Raw genomic sequence first — 8,192 nt, forward strand, 5'->3', positions numbered from 1 at the left:
CCGCGCCGGCTCTCGGCTCTCGGGTCGCAGGTAAGAGCGCGGCTGAGCACGTGCTCAGCACAGCCAATCAGAGGCAAGGGAGAACTGACGGCCGCGTCTGAGTGGCTGGCCGGGAGGCGCGAGTCTCGCAGCCAATCAGAGCCAAATGAACGCTCAAGCCGCGAGTGGGGCGCGGGCGGCGTCCTTCCACCGCCCGCAGTCCTTTCAACTGCGGGAGCCGCGTCGGTGGGGTGGGGAACCTGTCTAGGGGCGCCGGCCTTGTGGCCGTGAAGGCCAAGAAGAGGAGGCAAGTCTTGGGAGTCGATCCGAGGCCAGAGCCACGGGAACATCTTCAGGCCTCACCGTTGTGCCCTGTCTGAGAACTACGGAAGTGCCCCGCCTGACCTCGCACAGTCCCTTCCGCCACAAACGCCCTCTTGCTTTCCATCCCAGTTGACCTCAGTTCTTCGTTCGAAGGCCAACTCGGTGCCACCTTCTCCTCTAAACCTCCACCAGCCTGGGAGCATCTGACCTGTAGTCGTCCTGCATGGAGACTGCCCTGCTTTGGGCCCTCTCCCATCAGACTAGGAGTTTGTGACACAGCCAGGAAGTGGAGGCGGGATTGCGCAGAAACGACTTGCGAGGACTTTGGAGGTCGAGGCCAAGCTTCATTCGCGCTGGGCTTCACAACCACCATGCTGCGTGACCTCAGGGAAGGGAATGGACCTCTCTGTGATCAGTTTCCTCGTCCGCAGAAGGGAGGAAGATGGAAATGCCTCCATTAGAGTTGTTGGACAAATTGAACTGTAAGTAAAGAGGCAGATAAACCTAACATAGGTTCTTATCGCTTCCCTAACCTGAAGACTGGGAGAAGTTCAGGGGCTGAGGAGTGGGAGGGGGACTGATGGCACCTTCTGTTACCTACAGGCTCCTTTGGGAACAGGCACTTCCAGATTTGGGGCAGCTCAAGATGGCCTTGGCAGGACTGGATCCAGCAGATGGAAGCCCCAGGAAGTGTTCCGCAGCATGAAGAAAGTGGCTTGGGTAGGGGTGAGGTCCCCGTACCAGGAGGGTGCCGGCAGGAAGGAGGGCCCTCTGCCAGGTAGAGCTGAACCAGACCCCCTCAGACTTTATCCCAGACTCGGAACCTGCGAGTAAGAAGGGAACAAGTTGCCCCTCTGGGCCCTGAGCCCTCTTGGGTCTGAAATGAGAGAACAGGGCTAGACCTCTCAGGGGGGCAACTGGGTTATGGAGGGCAGCTCAACCTTGGAAGAAAGCCCCACATTCCCACACCCTTCCCCTGCACATCCTTGACCTCATGACCTTTCATCCGGAACACCTCCTCCCACTCCACCCGTCTGTCCCCTACCATTTGTCTCAGTGTTTCCTTCACTTTCCACCTACTAAGTACTAAATACTAAAATCCAGCTGCCCCCTCAGGACATTGACTTTTCTCTTCTCTAGAGTGGCTGTGCTTTTTCAAACACTCCTGGTTCTAAAGGATTTAGAGGAGAAAAAGATGGCCTTCTCTGCTGCTCATTTCGCCTTCCCAGTCATGTCCCTGCCCTCCTCCCTCCAACGTCCATCTCCTCTGAAATGCAGCCCGTCGGACTGTGCCACCTCTATATTGCCGTCACATGTACCCACTGTCGTTCACGGAGGACTCTTCACCGGGCTTAAGCCTCACTCTCCTCGCGTTACTGTCCGTCAGGCTTTTCAGCCGTGAATGCCGATGTTCCCTCCAGTACCTTGGACCCGGTTCCTCAGCCTCATTTTCTTTTTTTTTTATTTTTTTATTTTTTATTTTATTTTTTTTTATTTATATATGAAATTTATTGTCAAATTGGTTTCCATACAACACCCAGTGCTCATCCCAAAAGGTGCCCTCCTCAATACCCATCACCCACCCTCTCCTCCCTCCCACCCCCCATCAACCCTCAGTTTGCTCTCAGTTCTCAACAGTCTCTTATGCTTTGGCTCTCTCCCACTCTAACCTCTTTTTTTTTTTCCTTCCCCTCCCCCATGGGTTAAGTTTCTCAGGATCCACATAAGAGTGAAACCATATGGTATCTGTCTTTCTCTGTATGGCTTATTTCACTTAGCATCACACTCTCCAGTTCCATCCACGTTGCTACAAAAGGCCATATTTCATTTTTTCTCATTGCCACGTAGTATTCCATAGTGTATATAAACCACAATTTCTTTATCCATTCATCAGTTGATGGACATTTAGGCTCTTTCCATAATTTGGCTATTGTTGAGAGTGCTGCTATGAACATTGGGGTACAAGTGCCCCTATGCATCAGTACTCCTGTGTCCCTTGGATAAATTCCTAGCAGTGCTATTGCTGGGTCATAGGGTAGGTCTATTTTTAATTTTCTGAGGAACCTCCACACTGCTTTCCAGAGTGGCTGCACCAATTTGCATTCCCACCAACAGTGCAAGAGGGTTCCCGTTTCTCCACATCCTCTCCAGCATCTAGAGTCTCCTGATTTGTTCATTTTGGCCACTCTGACTGGCGTGAGGTGATATCTGAGTGTGGTTTTGATTTGTATTTCCCTGATAAGGAGCGACGCTGAACATCTTTTCATGTGCCTGTTGGCCATCCGGATGTCTTCTTTAGAGAAGTGTCTATTCATGTTTTCTGCCCATTTCTTCACTGGGTTATTTGCTTTTCGGGTGTGGAGTTTGGTGAGCTCTTTATAGATTTTGGATACTAGCCCTTTGTCCGATATGTCATTTGCAAATATCTTTTCCCATTCCGTTGGTTGCCTTTTAGTTTTGTTGGTTGTTTCCTTTGCTGTGCAGAAGCTTTTTATCTTCATAAGGTCCCAGTAATTCACTTTTGCTTTTAATTCCCTTGCCTTTGGGGATGTGTCGAGTAAGAGATTGCTACTGCTGAGGTCAGAGAGGTCTTTTCCTGCTTTCTCCTCTAGGGTTTTGATGGTTTCCTGTCTCACATCCAGGTCCTTTATCCATTTTGAGTTTATTTTTGTGAATGGTGTGAGAAAGTGGTCTAGTTTCAACCTTCTGCATGTTGCTGTCCAGTTCTCCCAGCACCATTTGTTAAAGAGACTGTCTTTTTTCCATTGTATGTTCTTTCCTGCTTTGTCAAAGATGAGTTGGCCATACGTTTGTGGGTCTAGTTCTGGGGTTTCTATTCTATTCCATTGGTCTATGTGTCTGTTTTTGTGCCACTCAGCCTCATTTTCAACAATCCTTTCTGCATTTAGCCTGGTCATTGTTAACTTTGCCACCTCCCACACGTCCATTTCAAGCGTCCTGTTCTCCAAAAACCACTTTCTACTTTCCTGCCACGTGTCTTAATAGCTCTTCTGTCCGCCAGTCATTTTTCTCTTTTTTGAAAGAGAACTTTCTATTACTTCTAGGTACAGAAAATTCCACAGCATCCACTCAGCCCAGTTTGGTGGCCAGTTCGTCAGCCTTGGCCTTTTCCAGCTTTCCAGTGGCGATGCAAGCCACGGACTTTGGACCCAGCACGCTGCCTCCCCAGGGACAGGGGATCGCCTCATGTCTGTCACTGGACTTGGTCCTGATGGGTTCCACCGGCTCAGCCAGAGCTCCTTTGTCTCCCAGGCTACCCTGCGTGAAGGCAACAGCGGTGCAGGTCTCCCCGTGGACCCGATGTCCCAGCCTGGCCTTCCCCTTGATGATGCCACGGGGAACCCCCATCTTACAACACAGGGCAGCCAGGAAGCAACCATTTGCATGGGATCCACATCATGTGCAGTCACCACCAGCTGAGCCTTCCTGTTTTCCACTAAGGTGGTGACAGTATTAACCCAGCTCAAAGGACAGGCAGCCTCTTAGCAAGGACATCCCCTTTGCTGGTAGCTTTCTTCTCAGCCCTGCCCAAGTCTCTTCTCTTGCTGTGTCTCTGGTCTGTATCTGTGGGTCAGCTTAAGCACTTGAGTAGCTGTTTGGCGGGGCAGGCGGGGTGGTCCTAAGGCCTGGGCGAACTGGTTAGTCATCAGAGGCACTTTTAGACGTTTATAGAGAACAGCCCTTTGCTGCTGCAACCTGATGTAACGGGGCCATTTGACAAAAGGGTGAGGTCCCTTTTGGGCTGGATGTCCTGTCCAATGCTACAATTCTTGGTCTTTTTCTTAAGTAGGGGATTGACCACTTTCTTGGCCTCCTGCTTCTTCACAACAGGGCCACCTTCTTTCCTTTTGGGATATGGGACGGCTGGAGAAGAGAGTGGTTCCCGACCCTTGCTGCCTGGAACCCTCTTTGTTTCTCTGCCTCCCTTCTACCTAGTTATGATGCTGTGGCCTCATCACTAGAGTTCACGTCAGTAATCATCAACTCCTTATCAGCTCCTAAATCCTCTTACTTGGGAGAACCCCACCCGTAGTCAATTTAACTCTGCTTATCTGTCACCTGAGTCTGCTCGGCCTAATGTGGTGGGAGAAGAAAACAACTAGATCTGTGTAGACTGATCTCACATCTAGTTGCTAACTGCGAACCTTACATAGGCTCTTGCCAATGCCTAGCAGTCTCAGTAGGTTTCTCCCATCAGTTTACTCCTCCATTCTCTGAACACCATTTCCTACCTTCTCCTACATCAGAATTCCGGCCTTCCTCCCGGTTCACCTTCGACCCTTTCTTGATTCACTGAGAAATAGAACAGAGCCACCTTACTTTCCACATCTTCCAACCTGCTTACACTGCATCCCCATCACGTCCTCGTAAAATGCGTGGCCCTCCTCCTCTCTTACTAAGGTCAACAACTGCTTTGTCTCTCTTCTCTGCTAGATCACTCCCGTGTATAAAAACAACTTTTCCTTGACCCGTCCTCCCCTGCCACTACAACCAGTGCCTCTGCTTTCCTTACAGCAAAACTCTTCAGAAGAGCTCTCGGTGTTTGTGGTTCTCCCTTGCCATTCTCTCTTTATCCAGTTCTGGCTTTATCTCTACAACTCGACAGATTCGGTTCGTGGGTAAATCACCAAGGACCACCGTTTTCCCCAATACAAAACCGATTTCCAAACAAGTAAAAACATGATCAGCAAAATTGGAAAGTACAATGAAATCTTAGTTTTGGGGAAGTATGAAAGAAAAACTTATGGCAAATGTTCCATCAAACACACTGAAGTAGGGTAACATCTGCCTAACAAATTGGCAAATAGCCTTTTTTTGCGAGAGAGTGAGAGAGAGAGAGGGAGAGAGAGCACAAACAGGGGAAAGGCAGAGAGAAAATCCCACCCAAGCAGTGTATGGGAGTCACACGCACCGTGGAGCCCGACACAGGGCTCGATCTCAAGACCGTGAGATCATGACCTTAGCCGAAATCAAGAGTCAAAATGCTTAACTGACTGAGCCACCCAGGTGCCCCACAAATAGTCTTAAAATATGAAAATTGTCATTGATACAGAAGATACAGGCAAATAGGCACTCATCCACTTGTGGGAGGCCTAGGTGAGTCTATTTATAGGGAAATTTGAGGATATGTATTAAAAGCCAGAAAAGGTACCATTTGACCCAAGAATTCTACTTCAAAGTAATTTTTCTTTTGGACTGAATCAGAGCTAATCATTAAGATTAATGTAAAGGAAAGTCATGGCAGCCTTCTTCTTCTTCTTCTTATTTTAGAGAGAGAGAGACAGAATGAGAGCAGGGGAGATGGGAAGAGGGAGGGAGAGAATCCCAAGCAGACTCCACACTCAGTGCAGGGCCCGACACGGAGCTCAATCCCATGACCCTGGCTGGGATCATAACCTGAACCGAAATCAAGAGTCAGACTCTCAGCCGACTGAACTACCCAGGCATCCCACAGCATTATTGAAACAGTGAAAAATCAGTAATAATCTAAAGGCCAGGCTGAATAATATACGAATGAATCAATTAATTATGGAACAGAACATAGAATGTTATAGTCTCTAAGCTGCTGATTTGGAAGTGCTCTTAAATGAGAACATTCTCCAAAGTAATCAGTACATTCTTATACTATGTATATAGTATGATTCTAATTTTGTATCCTGTTTATGTATATATAAACTCAGACTCATTTATATTTTATATATTATACACATTTACTTATATAGAAACTAAATGATAATCTTGTAAATTATAGCTATTTTTCTTCTTTAAAATTTCTCTTTAGATGTTCTCAGGTACTGAAAATATAAGTGATGATATGGAATGTCATTGGAGAACAGTCCCTCTGAGTTCCATGTGTCTACTCTTGTATCTCAGTCCTTCCTTTCATTGCCAAGTTCTTTGAAATAGGGCCATGCTCACTGTACTCACTTGTTCCGTCTCCATTCACTCCTCATGCTGTGGTTATTCCCCCACTTTTGTCCTAATATTGCTGTTAAGAAGAGTCTCAGTCTCCTAATTTTCAAATTAAATTTCCACCTCTAGGTCCTTCCTTGAACCCAAGACATTTTACACTGTTCTCCATCATTTAATTCTCCAAAATCTGTACTCCTTTGCTCTCCAGGACACTTGACCTCTCCTGGGTTTCCTCCCACCCCGGGGTTTCTTCTCCAACCCTTCCCATTCAAGGGGGTCCATCCGTGCTTGTTTTTCTTCTCATTCTGCGCACAGTATCGGAATTTTTAGTTCCAGTGGAAGATTTACCATGAAGCCCGTAAAGTTCATCCTGTGGCCTCACTTGCAACTTGGATGGGCAACTCGGAAGGCCCTGGGAAGGACCTTAGTATTAAAGGATTAAGTATGACTTTCATACAGATACAAAGTAAACGTATCAAAGATTTCATTTTAAGCGTAATGGGGGAGCCAGGCAGATGTTATATGTGGTTCAAAGGAAAGAACAACAGACACATTTATAGATCAGAAATACTGAAATGAAGGTACAAATGGAGACAAAGGGCCCCGCGCGGGGCAGGATTGGTTTGCATTTCAGCATATAAAAATTATCTTGCCTTGCTATCAGTCGTCTACAATTCAGCCTTGTTAAGTAGCTCCTGTACAAGCAGAATCAGCTGATGCAAAAGACGTGTTGTGAGCAATAGTTTTCTATGAAGCACAGATTTTTCTCTCCAGTGCAGCAGTCTACACATAACAGTCATATTTAATAAAACAGACGACAGTAAGATACCTAACTACACTTGGTTAAGGCTGCTCTCTTCCCACTTGGAGTTGGCACATCTCATGTCAGAAGCTCAGGGGTGGCCACGGAGGTTTTGGGGGACCCAACTAAGGGAATATTGAGGTAGGGATACACTTAGATCGGATTTAACAGGATATATTGATGTGGTCCCTCATCACTGTCGTGGTAGACAAACGGCTTCCAGCAATAGTCTTACTTACCTACCCTGAAGCAAAGGTGCAGGGTCCAACCCAGAATTCAGGATATTCCATGGCAACATCAACAACCCCATTTGCCACCGACTGTCACCAACTTAAATAATATTTAAGATCCTCAGAATTTACCCCTCAAATGAAAGAAGCGTGATACAGGGGTTTTTGTTTTGTTATTTTTTTAATATTTGACAGCAGTTTGACAAATCTCGAGTATTTGCAAGACACATTATAAGGTATAAGCTGTGGTGCTGAAAGAAATTTATTTTTTTCTTTTTTTTAAATCTTTATTTTTGGGAGAGAGACAGAGGGTGAGCTGGGGAGGGGCAGAGAGAGAGGGAGACAGAATTGGAAGCAGGCTCCAGGCTCTGAGCTGTTAGCACAGAACCTGACACGGGGCTCAAACCCACAAGCCGTGAGACCATGACCTGAGCTGAAGTCGGACGCTTTACTGACTGAGCCACCCAGGTGCCCCTGAAAGAAATTTTTCTAAATTATCAGTAATGAAAAAGTTTTGACCAACCATGCTGGAAGGAGGATTGAACTATCTCTCTATTCTCTCTGTAGAAAACATTTTAAACATTGTTAAGTGAAGAAGGAATCAGAGTATATGCAGCAAAAACAAAAAACAAAAAAACATAGGGGTTTTTATAAAAACTGTGAACAATACAAATGATATCTTTGGAGGATTTTGTGACGTTTGTGGCATTTTTCAGCTTTTTCAAATTCATAATTTATTATGATTTCCTGTAACATGCTAAAGAAGTATTTCTTTTTTGAGAGAGAAAGAGAGCACAAGGTGGGGAGGAGAGAGGGAGAGAGAGAGAAGAGAATTTCAAGTGGCTTCCAAGCTCAGTGTGGAGCCCGACGTGGGGCTCTATCTCACAGCCATGCGGTCACGACCTGAGCCAAAATCAAGAGTC

The 8,192-nt window shown here is 46.5% G+C and overlaps 1 pseudogene; it reads right to left on the bottom strand.

The window, feature by feature from the left end:
* Positions 1-3,368: 3,368 nt before the first annotated feature.
* Positions 3,369-4,682, bottom strand: LOC121033607 (60S ribosomal protein L7a-like; annotated as a pseudogene).
* Positions 4,683-8,192: the final 3,510 nt, after the last annotated feature.

This window comes from Herpailurus yagouaroundi, unplaced genomic scaffold (genome assembly GCF_014898765.1).
Source record: "Herpailurus yagouaroundi ecotype Mexico unplaced genomic scaffold, PumYag 159, whole genome shotgun sequence".
Lineage (NCBI taxonomy): Eukaryota > Metazoa > Chordata > Mammalia > Carnivora > Felidae > Herpailurus > Herpailurus yagouaroundi.